This window comes from Nicotiana tabacum, chromosome 4, assembly GCF_000715075.1.
Source record: "Nicotiana tabacum cultivar K326 chromosome 4, ASM71507v2, whole genome shotgun sequence".
NCBI classification, from domain to species: Eukaryota; Viridiplantae; Streptophyta; class Magnoliopsida; order Solanales; family Solanaceae; genus Nicotiana; species Nicotiana tabacum.
In genome coordinates this window covers 60,894,115-60,910,475 of record NC_134083.1, presented here as the reverse complement: position 1 = coordinate 60,910,475, position 16,361 = coordinate 60,894,115, and the positions used below count along the sequence as shown (strand labels likewise).

At 40.4% G+C, this 16,361-nt stretch overlaps 1 protein-coding gene across 1 annotated transcript in view; it reads right to left on the bottom strand.

Moving 5' to 3' along the window:
* Window positions 1–15,803, bottom strand: part of LOC107804511 (polypyrimidine tract-binding protein homolog 2) — a 120,384-nt gene extending 104,581 nt beyond the window's left edge. The window contains exon 1 of the mRNA XM_075251941.1: window positions 15,794–15,803. The gene's annotated coding sequence lies outside the window, so the exon portion shown is untranslated. The remainder of the gene's footprint in view (window positions 1–15,793) is intronic.
* Window positions 15,804–16,361: the final 558 nt, after the last annotated feature.

Here is a 16,361-nt window from a genome sequence, read left to right as displayed (position 1 = left end):
CAATCGGTTTCTACTTCTTGCCCAATAACGATTTCGCTGCTTAATGGAGGAGATAACAAGCTTCATCCATCCTAACCATTCATAGAATTACTTAACCATTCATATAACAGATCGAAGCTTGACAGATTTTTTCCCCTCTTCTATAAGTGTTCAAATCCCTAATCTTTTCCTTTTTCTTTTAGGAACGAAAATCTCATAAAGTTGTTGTTCAAATCCATATCGATTGTGGGTTTTTGGCCGCGGTAAATTGAACATGAACTTCTCGGAATGCCTCAACTGCTTCGCCAAAAGGAAAAAAATAGTTTTCGAGTAAAATATTGCAACGATTTGGGAACTTAATTTCCGACTTAGGTCACTACTGTGTACAGGGGAAAAAAACATCAAAAAAGAAAGAATATGGCAAAATTTTCAACATGCAGTTAGGGATTATTGTTATTTCGATGATTTTACATTTTTATTCTTAGATTTCATCTCGAATTTCTCTGAACCATTTGATAATCTACAGGAATACAAAAAAACCTGCACAGAAAGACTCATTTGAGGCCTATTTGATGTTGTTGTTGATTTTCAGTCTTGACAGAACTCGACTGTAACGACCCGACAGGTCATTTTGAGTATTATAACCCCATTACCCTATTTACTACTCAATTTATGCTATATAGTTATTTTATGACTTACCAGGTTAGTTGGTTCGGGTCGGGAAGGAATTCAGAATGAAATGAGACACTTAGTCTCATAATTAAAAATTTAAGTTAGAAAAGTAGACCGGATATGGACCTATATGTAAACGATCTCGGATTTGAATTTTGATGATTCCAATAGCTCCATATGGTGATTTTGGGCTTAGGAACATGTCCGAAATATTATTTGGAGGTCCGTAGTAGAATTCGGCTTGAAATGCCGAAAGTTGAATTTTTGGGAAGTTTGATCGGGGGGTTAACTTTTTGATAACGGGGTCGAAATCCGATTCGAAAAATTTGAGTACCTCCGTTATGTCATTTATGACTTGTGTGCAAAATTTGTGGTCAATCGGACGTGATTTGATAGGTTCCGGAGTCATTTGTAGAAATTAGAAATTTTAAAATTTATTAGGCTTGAATCTATGTGTGATTCATATTTTAGTACTGTTGGATGTGATTTGAAGGCTCGACTAAGTTCGTATGATATTTTAGGACTTGTTGGTATATTTGGTTGAGGTCCCGGGGGCCTCGGGTGAGTTTCGGATGGTTAACGGATCAAATTCGGACTTAGAAGAAATAGCTGAAGTTTCTGCCCTCTGCTGCAATCGCACCTACGGAAATTCTATCGTAGGTGCGAGCTCGCAGAAGCGAGCCTAGCAAGCGCAGATGTGCAAATGGACTATGGGGCAGTGGTCGCACGTGCGAGGGAAATTCCGCACCTGCATGAGCGCAGATGCGAAGGGATACGCGCAGAAGTGGCCTGCGCAGGAGCGCACACAGGCATGCAGATGCGGGTAAAGGCGCAGATGCGGGACCTTTTCCGCACATGCGGTTGGCGCAGAAGCGGCCAAGTTGCCGCAGATGCGAAAATCCCTGGACAGTACAAAAATAGAGGGGTTCCGAGCTTTTGCCATTTTTGGGCATTTCAAGCTCGGGTTGGGCGAATTTGAGCAAGGTTTTCACGGGAAAACTTGAGGTAAGTCCCTTGTGATCATTTCTACTCCATAATATTGAATTATCATCGAATAATCCAACTAGATTACATGTTTTTGAGGTGTAAATCGAGGGTTGGAACTTAGGGATTTGAAAATAAGATTTGAAGCTTTGGGGGTCGAGTTGAGGTTGAATTTTGGTAAAATTTATATGGTTAGACTCGTGGTTGAATAGGCTTTCGTATTTTGTATCTTTTGTTGGGTTCCGAGATGTGGGCCCCACGGGCAATTTTTGTGCTAAATTTCGGATTTTTATGAAAAATTAGTATTTTCTTATGGAGTTAATTCCAATAAATTTTATTGACTAGATTTGCGAGGCATTTGGAGGCCGATTTGCGAGGCAAAGACATAGCAGAGTTAAGAATTTCACGCTCTGAGGTAAGTAACAGTTTTAAATCTGGCCCTGAGGGTATGTAACCCCGGATTTTGGTATCATGCGATTATTTTGGAAGTGACACACATGCTAGGTGATGGGCGTGTGGGCATGCACTGAGGGGATTGTGACTTGGTCCGTCCCGAGAAACTGTAAAGTTGAATAATTTGTTGTTAGCTATATGCTCTCTATGTGTTGATAAAATTTGACTATATATCATGTTAGAAATCATGCTTAGGCTATGTGATAGTACTGTTGGAACCCACAGAGGTCGCGTACTTGTTGAATTGCCTGCTAAATGCTATATATACTCAGTCTCAGTTTTTACTTGCACATTTTATCTCAGTCTTTATTATTATTATTATTGATACATAATATCATTGTTATTTGGGTTGATTTCATGATTATTAAGAGCCCGAGAGACTGGAGGGATTTATGACTCAGTGAGACCGAGGGCCTGATTGTGAGATATTGATAGTATAGCACGTGAGTTGTCCGTTCAGCACGTGAGTTGGCCGTGCAGCACGTGAGTTGGCCGTGCAGCATGTGAGTTGGCCGTGCGGATCCTTATATTATACTATAGCACGTGAGTTGGTCGTGCAACACGTGAGTTGATCGTACAGATCCAGATAGTTATATTATGGCATATGAGTTGTCCGTGTAGCACGTGAATTGTCCGTGCAGATTATAGCGCTTGGGCTGTAGGAGCCCCTCCGGAGTCTGTACACCCCCAGTGAGCGCGGGTACCCATAGAGAATGAGTGATGAGGGCTGGGAGCCCAGGGAGTGATGAGGGCTTGGAGCCTAGTGAGTGATTGTTGTCCTAAGAAGTTGTACTTGATTTCCATTTGTTGTTGCACTTAGTTGTTATCTGTCATTGTTGTGAAATCTTTGAAAGATTGTTGATATACGGATTACATGAACAGAAACTGTATAAAAATTAATTTGATATTAAACTGCCAGATTTGATAGCATGTCTATTCTTTGCTAGAATTACTGGAAATGAACCATAATTGTGTAGCTCGTTACTATCTTCAGTTTCTTATTTATTATTGTTACTTGGTGAGTTGGTTGTACTCATACTACACCCTACACTTCGTGTGCAAATCCAAGTGTTCCCGGACATAGCAGGTGTTCATCCTTTCGCGCGGTTGATTTTCAGGAGATTTTGAGGTAGCTGCCATGTTCCGCAGACCTTGTCTCTCCTTCTCTATCTCTTTATTCACTGTATTTGGTCTCAGACTATTATAGACTATATTTTCCAAACTTGTATTCATATTAGATGTTCATGTACTCAGTGACACCAGGTTTTGGGAAATGTTTGTATTGTATTTAAATATTATATTTTCAACCTTAAAGAGAAGATTTGGTTTATTAAGATTATCGGCTTGCCTAGTATCGAGATAGGCGCCATCACGACAGGTTGGAATTTTGGGTTGTGATAAGTTGGTATCAGAGCCTAGGTTACATAGGTCTCACGAGTCATGAGCAGGTTTAGTAGAGTCTTGCGAATCGGTACGGAGACATCTGTACTTATATTCGAGAGGCTGCAGAACCCTTTGGAAAATTTCACTTTCTTGTATTCTGTCGTGCGAATTTGTTGATTCTGGAAACTAATTTTCTGCTATTATATTCTCTCACAGATGGTGAGGACACGTACTACCGGATCGAACGGTCAGCCACCAGTACCACCAGTTAGGGCCGCGAGAGGCCGGGGCCGTAGTAGAGGCATGGGCCGAGGTAGAGGTCGAGGTGTAGCTCGTACCACAGTTAGAATAGCACATGTAGTACCACCAGTTATTCCAGCTCAGGAGCAGATTCCAGATATAGTTGAGCCTACAGGATCACCTCAGGCACCAGCTGTGCCTATTGAGATTGCAGGCATTCAGGAGACTTTGGCCCAAATATTGGCAGCCTGTACTGGTCTTGCTCAGGTGGTTTCGGCTCAGGTCGCACCTGCTACTTCTCAGGCTGGGGGAGGTACTCATACCCCCATTGCCCGTACTCCAGATTAGGTAGTACAGGGACTTCAGATATCGGGGGCATTACCAGCCCAGCCAGTTGCAGCTGCTCAGGCCCCGGTAGTTCCTGTTATGGCAGATGATGAGAAGAGGAGACTTGAGAGATTTGAGAGGCTTTGACCTGCACCATTTAGCGGTACTAAGTCAGAGGATGCTCAGGATTTTTTGGATAGGTGTCAACGGATGCTTCAGACAACGGGTATTCTGGAGACCAGTGGGGTCTTATTCACTACTTTTCAGTTTTCTTGGTCTGCACTCAGACGGTGGGAGATTTACGAGAGACGCATTCCTGTTGGCGTAACACCCCTTACTTGGCATTAATTCTCTGTGGTCTTTTTGGAGAAGTTCGTACCTCAGTCCCGCAAAGAAGAGCTGCGCAAACAGTTTGAGCAGCTTTGCCAGGGTGATATGTTCATGACGTGGTACGAGATGAGATTTTCTGAGTTGGCTCGTCACGCAGTTTGGTTGGTCCCCACTGATAGGGAGAGGATTAGGAGGTTCATTGATGGCCTCACATATCAGCTGCGGTTACTTATGACTAGGGAGAGAGTAGTGGACATTGCTTGGCAGATAGAGATGGCCCACGAACATGGAGAGAGAGAGAGAGAGAGAGAGAGAGAGAGAGAGAGAGAGAGAGAGTCTAAGAGGCCTCGTGGTCCGGGTGATTACAGCGGTGTTCCTTCAGGGGGCTAGTTTCACCGTGGTAGGGGTCGTTCTTACAGACACGCTCAGACGGGTCGTCCAGCTCATCATGGTACATCAGCTAGCCATGGTTCTTACAGTGCTCACTCAAGCCAGTCTTCATTCAGTGCATTACTAGTGCAGAGTTCTCATCATGCCTCATCCGTACAGGCTTCTACAGGTCATTCCTCGAGTTATCAAGAGCAGTAGTTCTGTGAGAGGAGGGGTTGTTTTGAGTGCGGAGAATTTGGTCATTTCAAGAGAGAGTGTCCTAGGCTGTTGAGTGGGGTTTCATAACAGAGTTCTTGACCGATAGCACCAGCACCAGTAGTTACACCACCCGCCCTGCCATCTCAGGATGGGGGTCAGGCAGCTAGGGGTCTCCCAAGAGGGAGAGGCCGATCAGGAGGCGGACATGCTCGATTCTATGCTTTTCCTGCTAGGCCAGATGTTGTTGCCTCAGATGCAGTGATCACAGGTATTGTTTCAGTGTGCTATAGGGAGGCTTCTTTATTATTTGACCCCGGTTCCACTTATTCATTTGTATCATCATATTTTGCTCATTATCTGGATATGCCCTGTGAGTCCTTAGTTTCACCTGTTTGTGTATCTACACCGGTGGGCGATATTATTACTGTAGATCGTGTGTATCGGTCGTGTGTGGTAACTATTGGGGAACTGGAGACTAGAGTTGATCTCTTATTACTCGGTATGGTTGATTTCGATGTAATCCAGGGTATGGATTGGTTGTCTCCATGTCATGCTATTCTGGACTGTCACGCAAAAATTGTGACGTTGACGATGCCGGGGTTGCCAAAGGTTGAATGGAGGGTTTTTTCTAGATCTTGTTCCTAGCAGGGTAATTTCTTATTTGAAGGCCTAACGTATGGTTGGAAAGGGATGCTTGTCATATTTGGCCTTTGTGAGAGATGTTGATGCAGATGCTCCTATTATTGATTCAGTACCGGTCGTGTGAGAGTTTTCGGATGTATTTCCTACAGACCTGCCGGGTATGCCACCCGACAGGGATATTGATTTCGGTATTGACTTGGTGTAGGGCACTCAGCCCATTTCTATTCCTCCATATCGTATGGCACCAATTGAGTTAAAAAAATTGAAAGAGCAACTTCAGGAACTCCTTGAAAAGGGGTTTATTAGGCCTAGTGTGTCAGCTTGGGGTACACCGGTTCTGTTTGTGAAAAAGAAAGACGGTACTATGCGAATGTGCATTGATTATAGGCAGTTGAATAAAGTTACAATCAAGAATAAATATCTATTGCCACGTATTGATGATTTATTTGACCAGCTTCAGGGAGCGAGGGTGTTCTCCAAAATTAATTTGAGGTCTGGGTATCACCAATTAAAAATTCGGGATTTGGATATTCTAAAGATGGCATTCAGGACTCATTATGGCCACTATGAATTTCTTGTGATGTCTTTTGGGCTAACCAATGCCCCAGCAGCATTTATGCATTTGATGAATTGTGTATTTCAGCCATATCTTGATTTATTTGTCTTGGTATTCATTGATGATATTCTGGTTTACTCACGTAGCCAGGAGGAGCATGCACAACACTTGGGTATTGTATTATAGAGGCTGAGAGACGAGAAACTTTATGCCAAATTCTCTAAGTGTGAGTTCTGGCTTAGTTTGGTGGCATTCTTCGGACATATAGTGTCGAGTGAAGGTATTAAGGTGGATCCGAAGAAAATAGAGGCAGTTCAGAATTGGCACAGACCATCCTCAGTTACTGAGATTTGGAGTTTTCTCGGCTTGACCGGTTATTATCATAGTTTCGTGGAGGGTCTCTTGTCTATTGCATCGCCTATGACTAAATTGACCCAAAAAGGTGCTCCGTTCAGGTGGTTGGATAAATGTGAAGAGAGCTTTCAGAAGCTCAAACCAGCTTTGACTACAGCTCCAATATTGGTGTTGCCTACAGGTTCAGAGTCTTATACTGTGTATTGTGACGTGTCGTGGATTGGTCTCGGCGCAGTACTTATGCAAGACGGTAGGGTGATTGCCAATGCGTCCAGACAGTTAAAGGTACATGAGAAGAATTGTCTAGTCCACGATCTTGAGTTAGCAACTATTGTTCATGCCTTGAAAATTTGGCGGCATTATTTGTACGGTGTCCAGTGTGAGGTATATACCGATCATGGAGTCTACAACATTTATTTAAACAGAAGGATCTTAACTTGCGGCAACGAAGGTGGTTGGAGTTGCTTAAGGATTATGATATCACCATTCTCTATCATCCCGGAAAGGCCAATGTGGTGGCCGACGCCTTGAGTCGTAAGGCAGAGAGTTTGGGCAGCTTAACATACTTAACCGTAGAAGAGATGCCTTTAGCCTTGGAGGTTCAGGCCTTGGCTAATCAATTGTTAGATTGGATGTTTCCGAGCCGAATCAAGTTTTGGCCTGTGTGGTTTCTCGGTCTTTTTTATATGATCGCATCAGAGAGCGCCAGTATGATGATCCACATCTGCTTGTCCTTAAGGACATGGTTCAGCACGGTGATGCTAAGGAAGTCACTATTGGAGATGATGGTGTATTACGGATGTAGGATAGGCTATGTGTACCTAATGTAGATGGTTTGCGTGAGCTGATTCTCCAGGAAGCTCACAGTCCACGGTACTCTATTCATCCAGGCGCCGCGAAGATGTATAAGGATTTGAGACAGCACTATTGGTGGAGGCGATGAAGAAAGATATAGTTGGATTTGTATCTCGGTGTTTAAATTGTCAATAGGTAAAGTACGAGCACCAAAGACCGGGCAGATTGCTACAGAGACTTTAAATTCCGGAGTGGAAGTGGGAGCGTATTACCATGGACTTCATAGTTGGACTCCCACGGATTTTGAAAAAGTTTGATGTTGTTTGGGTGATAGTAGATCGGTTGACCAAATCTGCGCATTTTATTCCGGTCGATACTAATTATTCTTCGGAGTGGTTGGCTAGGATTTATATTCGCGAGATTTTTCACCTACACGGTGTGCCGGTGTCTATTATTTCAGATCGAGGTACGCATTTTACCTCACAGTTTTGGAGAGCAGTGCAGTGAGAATTGGGCACACAGGTTCAGTTGAGTACATCATTTCACCCTCAAACGGACGGACAGTCTGAGCATACTATTCAAATATTGGAGGATATGCTACGATCTTGTGTCATTGATTTTGGGGGTTCTTGGGATCAATTTCTGCCACTCGCAGAGTTTGCTTACAATAATAGCTACCAGTCAAGCATTCAGATGGCTCTGTATGAATCTTTATATGGGAGACAGTGTCGATCTCCGGTGGGTTGGTTTGAGCCTGGTGAGGTTAGACTATTGGGTACTGACTTGGTTCAGGATGCTTTAGAGAAGGTCAAAGTAATTTAGGAACGGCTTCGCACGGCTCGGTCTATACAGAAGAGTTATGCTGATAGGAAAGTTCGTGATGTTGTTCACATGGTTGGGGAGAAGGTTCTGCTCAAGATTTCACCCATGAAGGGTGTGTTGAGATTCGGGAAAAAGGGCAAGTTAAGCCCTCGGTATATTGGGCCTTTTGAGATACTTAAGAAAATTGGGGAGGTGGCTTATGAACTTACTTTGCCACCTAGTCTATTAGGTGTTCATCCAGTGTTCCATGTATTCATGCTCCGAAAGTATGTCGGGGATCTGTCTCACATTCTGGATTTCAGTACAGTACAGTTGGACGGTAATTTGACTTATGATGTAGAGCCGGTGGCTATTTTAGACCGGCAGGTTCGAAAGTTGAGGTCAAAGAACATAGTATCAGTGAAGGTGTAGTGGAGAGGCCAGCCAGTCGGAGAAGCTACTTGGGAGATTGAGCAGGAGATGTGGAGCAAATATCCACACTTATTTGAGACCCCAAGTATTGTTCTGAACCCGTTCGAGGACGAACGTTTGTTTAAGAGGGGGAGAATGTAATGACCCAATCGGTCGTTTTGAGTATTATAACCCCGTTCCCCTATTTACTGCTCAATTTATGCTATAAAGTTATTTTATGACTTACCGGGTTAGTTGGTTCGGGTTCGGAAGGAATTCGGAAAGAAATGAGACACTTAGTCTCAGAATTGAAAATTTAAGTTAGAAAAGTGGACCGGATATGGACCTATGTGTAAACGACCTTAGATTAGAATTTTTATGATTCCAATAGCTCCGTATGGTGATTTTGGGCTTAGGAGCGTGTCCGAAATATTATTTGGAGGTCCGTTGTGGAATTCGGCTTGAAATGGCGAAAGTTAAATTTTTGAAAAATTTGACCGGGGGGCTGACTTTTTGATAACGGGGTCGAAATGTCATTCTGAAAATTTGAGTACCTCCGTTATGTCATTGTGGTCAATCGGACGTGATTTGATAGGTTCCGGAATTATTTGTAGAAATTAAAAATTTCAAAGTTCATTAGGTTTGAATCTATGTGTGATTCGTGTTTTAGTGTTGTTGGATGTGATTTGAAGGCTCGACTAAGTTCGTATGATGTTTTAGGACTTGTTGGTACATTTGATTGAGGTCCCGGGGGCCTCGGGTGAGTTTCGGATGGTTAACAGATCAAATTCGGACTTAGAAGAAATAGGTGAAGTTTCTGCCCTCTGCTGCAATCGCACCTACGGAAATTCTATCGCAGGTGCAAGCTCGCAGAAGCAAGCCTGGCTAGCGCAAATGGACAATGGGGCAGTGGTCGCAGGTGCGAGGGAAATTCCGTACCTGCGTGAGCGCAGATGCAGAGGGACGCGCGTAGAAGCGGCCTGCGCAAGAGCGCAAACAGGCGTGCAGATGCGGGCAAAGGCGCAGATACGGGACTTTTTTCGCACATGCGGTTGGCACAGAAGTGGCCTAGTTGCCGCAGATGCAAAAATCCCTGGACAGTACAAAAATAGAGGGGTTCCAAGCTTTTGCCATTTTTGGGCATTTCAAGCTCGGGTTGGGCGATTTTGAGCATGGTTTTCACGGGAAAACTTGAGGTAAGTCCCTTGTGATCATTTCTACTCCATAATATTGAATTAACATCGAATAATCCGACTAGATTACATATTTTTGAGGTGTAAATCGGGGGTTGGAACTTAGGGATTTGAAAATATGATTTAAAGCTTTGGGGGTTCGAGTTGAGGTTGGATTTTGGTAAAATTTATATGGTTAGACTCGTGGTTGAATGGGCTTTCGGATTTTGTAACTTTTGTCGGGTTCCGAGATGTGGACCTCACGGGCAATTTTTGAGCTAAATTTTAGATTTTTATGAAAAATTAGTATTTTCTTATGGAGTTAATTCCAATAAATTTTATTGACTGAAATTAATTATTTGTGACTAGATTCGAGGTATTCGGAGGCTGATTTGCGAGGCAAAGGCATAGCAGAGTAAAGAATTTCATGCTCTGAGGTAAGTAACAGTTTTAAATCTGGTCCTGAGGGTATGAAACCCCGGATCTTGGTATCATGCGATTATTTTGGAGGTGACGCACATGCTAGGTGACGGGCATGTGGGCGTGCACTGAGCGGATTGTGACTTGGTTTGTCTCGGAAAACTGTAAAGTTGAATAATTTGTTGTTAGCTATATGTTCTCTATGTGTTGATAAAATTTGACTGTAAATCATGTTAGAAATCATGCTTAGGCTATGCGATAGTATTGTTAGGACCCACAGAGGTCGCGTACTTGTTGAATTGCCTGCTAAATGCTATATGTACTCATTCTCAATTTTTACTTGCATATTTTATCTCAGTCTCTATTATTATTATTGATACATCATATCATTATTGTTTGGGTTGATTTAATGATTATTAAGAGCCCGAGAGATTGGAAGAATTTATGACTGAGTAAGGCCAAGGGACTGATTGTGAGATATTGATACTATAGCACGTATGTTGTCCGTGCAGCACGTGAGTTGGCCGTGCAGATTCTTATATTATACTATAGCACGTGAGTTGGCCGTGCGGATCCTTATATTATACTATAGCACGTGAGTTGGCCGTGCGGATCCAGATAGTTATATTATGGCACGTGAGTTATCCGTGCAGATTATAGCGCTTGGGCTGTAGGAGCCTCTCCGGAGTCTGTACACTCCCAGTGAGCGCGGGTACCCATTGAGAGTGAGTGATGAGGGCTGAGAGCCTAGGGAGTGATAAGGGCTGGGAGCCTAGTGAGTGATTGTTGTCCTAAGAGGTTGTACTTGATTTTCATTTGTTGTTGCACTTAGTTGCTATCTGTCATTGTTGTGAAATCTCTGAAAGATTGTTGATATACGGATTACATGAACAAGAACTGTATAAAAATTGATTTGACATTAAACTGCCAGATTTGATAGCATGTCTATTCTTTGCTAGAATTACTGGAAATGAACCATAATTGTGTAGCTCGTTACTATCTTCAGTTTCTTATTTATTATTGTTACTTGGTGAGTTGGTTGTACTCATACTACACCCTGCATTTCGTGTGCAGATCCGGGTGTTCCCGTACATAGCGGGTGTTGATCCTTTCGCGCGGTTGATTTTTAGGAGATTTTGAGGTAGCTGCCGTGTTCCGCAGACCTTGTTTCTCCTTCTCTATCTCTTTGTTCAATATATTTGGTCTTAGACTATTATAGACTATATTTTCCAGACTTGTATTCATATTAGATGCTCATGTACTCAGTGACAACAGGTTTTGGGGAGTGTTTGTATTGTATTTAAATATTATATTTTCAACCTTAAAGAGAAGTTTTGGTTTATTGAGATTATCGGCTTGCCTAGTATTGAGATATGCGCCATCATGACAGGTTGGAATTTTGGATCGTGACATCGACTATCTTAGTTTGGGTAAGCTAAAAGCTTCTTGTTCAGAGACCTATTGCATATTGGTATTTCATTCTTATTTTTTTCTTTTATGGCTATATGCCTAAATCAGTAGATAGACACTTTTAAATTTTATAAGGCATATATATGTTATAGTAAGGTTATAAGAAAATATTTTTTTTTCTTTTATGGCTATATGCCTAAATCAGTAGATAAAAGAGCTCATTGTTTCATCCTCTGCAGTTTAAGCCTTTTGATACTATATATGGAACTGATTCGTAACTATAAATGAGGTGAAGATGAAGCTCTATATCTTCAAGTGCTGATATATTTAATTTGATGCTTTACTTCTCTTATTAGACGCATGTTTATTTTTTCAGAACTAATATCTTTGCTTTCAAGACAAGTTCTGCTTATCTAGCACCAATCTTCTTTTGTATTATAAATAAAGAATCCAGAATTTTAATGGATCGACTTGATTGTTGATATTTATCTTATCTAAACTATTATAAGACATGAAACTTATGCGCGATTATATACACACGCGATTTTAGCAAACTTTATTAAATATCATTTCCAACCAATCCCATAAACACCTACTTCCTAATTTATTTACCTGGATCTTTCACAACTAAGTAATTCTTTAATAAATTCTATAGAATTATCCTTCAGATGCTGTGATGCCACTGCTATATCTTTGCTTCTACATTAAACAACGCTTTTTGCTCTTCTGTGTACCTGTTTCTTCCTAAATGAAATGCCAGTTTATGTCCTCTACTCGGAAAATCATTCTTACACATTAGTCATATGTTCTGTTATTGTCTTGAAGCACATACAACAGTGAAGAAGCAAACTTTATTGTGGTGACATTTTTAGTATCAATTGAAGCTTTAAGAGAATTACAGCTTCTAATTAGGAGTGTCTATAATAAGTGTTTCCTAAGCCAACTTCCTTATTGATAGTTTCAAATTAGAAATTGATTGTAATAAGATCATGCACCGAAAGTAGCTGATTACTTATTCTTGATCATATGTTTGGAATTGATTACTGCCTTTACCAATCTTCCTATTTATCAATAAGGTGTTTATAGATGTGGCAGTGTATATTTTTTTATGAAACTGGTTATTTTCCTTGTAACCAAAAGATGTGTAAGAGTAGAAACTTGCTGCAATATTTCTCATTTTATTTAGAGGTGATTTGATTTGTTCATTTCTCTTGTATGTTTGTTATTATAAATGTTTTGATTATTATCACCGCTGCACTTTTATTTAATTAACTTTCTTTTTTTAAATAGAAAGTATGGATAAAAGTTGGTTGAATATTAGGAATAGAGTCGACCGAAGGTATAAAGATGGAGTAGACAACTTTCTTAATTGGGCATTCAGTCAACCAACAGTGAGCACTATGACTCGGTATCCTTGTAAAAGGTGTATGAATACCGAGTTCAAGCTACGGGTTGGTGTAAGAGGAGATTTATTGAGAAAGGGTTTGTGGGATTCTTATAAAGTGTGGGACTTGCATGGAGAAGTGTCAGTTAGAGTTAAAACTTCCAGTATTGTAGTTAGTGATGATGAAGCAGAAGATGATAACATTGAAGTGGACAATATTAGTAAAATGATTCAAGATGCTTGTGGATATACGAATGTGGAGGATAATAATAATAATAATTCAGAGGACAACGAAGAGCCAAATATACATGCAACAAAGTTCTACGAATTATTAGAGGATGCTGAGACAAGAACTTTATCCTGGTTGTAAAAAAGTCTCAAAGTTGTCTTTTGTCGTTAAACTACTTCACTTGAAGTGTCTTAACCATTGGATCAACAAATCTATGGATTCACTATTGAGCATTTTTAAAGAAGTTCTTCCCGAGGGGTTATTTGTGTCAAATTCTTTCTATGAAGCAAAGAAAACTCTTTGTAACCTCGGCTTGGGGTACACCAAAATAGATGCTTGTCAGAATGATTGTATTTTATATTGGCATGATTATGCTGATATCCAAGCATGTCCTAAGTGCGGTAAGTCTAGATGGAAGTCCGAAGAACACGAAGGCAAGAAAGTAGCTCATAAAATCTTGCGGCATTTTCCAATCAAACCAAGGCTTCAAAGATTGTACATGGCAAGAGAGACAGCTAAAAAGATGAGGTGGCACAGGGAGGGAAATATTGATGATGGTGTCTTGCGACATCCGTCTGACTCAATAGCATGAAAATCCTTTGATGCACAACATCCCACCTTTTCAGCTGAGTTAAGCAATGTTCTACTAAGCTTGGCGAGTGATGGGTTCCAACCTTATGGGAACATGAGTTCTAATCATAGTATTTGGCCATTCGTACTATCTACGTATAATTTTCCACCATGGGATTGCATGAAAAATCCGTATTTCATGATGACACTTCTTATTCCATGCCCCAAGTGTCCAGACAATGATATCGATGTATATTACAACCAATGATTGAAGAGTTGAAAGAATTATGGGACGGGGTGAAGATTTATGATGCGCACACAAAATCTAATTTTCTGATGCGTGTGGCTATTATGTGGACTATCAATGACTTTCCTGCATATGGAAATCTTTCAGGATGAGAATCTCCATTGTTTGCACAAATTGCCTCCTTCCTTTCGTATAATAAAGCATGATCGTTTAATTTGTTCATTATGTGTATCTAGGTTATACCATTTTAATGTAATATTGCCATAAACTGTGCAGTAGGACTATAATTCAAATACCTGAATGGAGTCCAAATTTAACAGGTTATGCCAATACCTGAATGGAGTCCAAATTTAACAGGTTATGCCTATGACTTTCAGCATCTAGAAAGAATCCTGCAGCATTGTCTAAATCTGATGTCAGGTTAAGTTTTATCCAGAAAATAGCTCAAAAAATCATTGAAATGATTCTCCTTAAACTAGAGGAGAAGCAGATATAACTAATAGCAGATAATTTAGATACTTCCATTGCATGATTAGTGAAATGATCAAACAGATTTGACCAGGTTGATTCCTAATCTCCTTGAATTTGTTCTTAAGATTATTGGAAGCATTAGACCTAAATCCTAGTCAAGAAGGTTTCATATATCCTTCATCTTCTTCCTGTCTTCCCAAGGGAATTCAACAAAAAAAATGGGGATTGAAATGCAGGTTGTTGGATCCACTATCACAAGAATTTTGCTATATCAGCACTATAGGCATTAATGCCACTTTACTCAATATCAGTTTGATATGAATGACCTTTGTTTCCTAAGCTCATTACTTTGCGAACGCAATATGATCCTCCATCTTCTGATTAGTAGCAGAATCATGCTCCTCTTTGTTGTTTATTTATGTGGTTAGGATATCGAATAAAATATTACATTTATTGTCAAGATAAATTTAAAGTTTACAGCGGGATGCAAGAGCATAGGTTTCAAGCCTTTGCGATTAGCACTATGCAAAGGCTTTTTAGATCATGGAAAGCTCGACTCAGCAAGATGTACTCTAAGTACAATACTAATGAAGAAAGATTGTCTCATCGACCTGAAGATGTTGAGCTTGAGGACTGGAAATACTTAATATAATATTTTAGAAGTCAGGATTTTAAGGTACTAACTTAATACCTGAAGATTCAAAAAATACCCAGATTGATTACCTTGTATTCCTTAAATGTTGATTACCCAGTTATCTGCAAATTTGATACCTAGAGTTTGATTTCACTCTACCTGCTGATTCATCTATGTGTTGTATGAACTATCTGATTCATGATGTAACAATTCTATTATCTTGAAGTTTGGTTTTTGAAACCCTTTTTTGATTATGTTATGTTCTTTCTTAAAAGGAAAGGTTTCTGCTTTCTATTTTTCTAGATGATACATGAATGTTGAAGATAATATTTGATCTGTTCTTCAAAGTTATAAGAATAAATACTCTTTTATCTTGTGTGTAATTTAGGATTTAATGCTTCTGCATATTATATTATTGAAAAGCTTGGTTTTGATTCTTGTGAGAGTTTTCCTGTTTCTTCCTCTCTATTTTAAAATAGGTTTCCCTCTTTTACCAGCTTTTAATTGCCCACTAAAGGCAGGCTAAAGATCTCAGTTCTTATCTAGATACTACAACCTATTCCAAATTACTAAAGTCAATGGATAATTAATTTGGTGGCAGATGGAGTAAACATATCCTTTTGCCAACCAAAGGGTACCATTCATATATTTGAAAGGTTACTTATTAATCTGTTTACTAATCTGTTTACTTACTGGTTGTAAGTGAGAGGAACAAAAGAAACAGAGAAAAGAAAATAACTAAGTATACTTGTGGTACAAGGTCTTTTGCAGAAGTAGAGGAATCTACGGCAGAATTCTGGTTGTAGCATGATTATGCATAAATGCAGGGTCAACTCCAAAAAGTTGTCACTCAACAATCTGAAGAGATCGAGCATCCAATGACTAGAGATGAGATTTTATCCACCGTTCTTGGTGAGAGAACATGCTATGTTCGCGGAAAAAGATGCGGAAAGAAGCTTCCTAAAAAGAGTAACATGCAGCACGCAAACATAGAGTCCAGCGTTCTTCCGCTATAGAAATTATGCGTCAAGAGATGCAAGCCGAGATGGATAGGAAGTTGCAATAAGAACGTGAACAAATGGCTGCTCAGTTGCAAAGAAATATGGAACTTGAGTTGCAAAGGAAGTTGGAAGAGGAGCGTGAACACGGAAAAACAGAAGTAGACAAGAGGATCCATCTAGAAGTGGACAAGAGGATGCATGAACAATTTGCTAGTTTGATGACCAGAATGCTACAACAGGTACTTGCTCCGCTGCTTCTTAATACTTCTTCTTCCTTCTCGGCATTTCTTCTTCCTTCATACTGGACA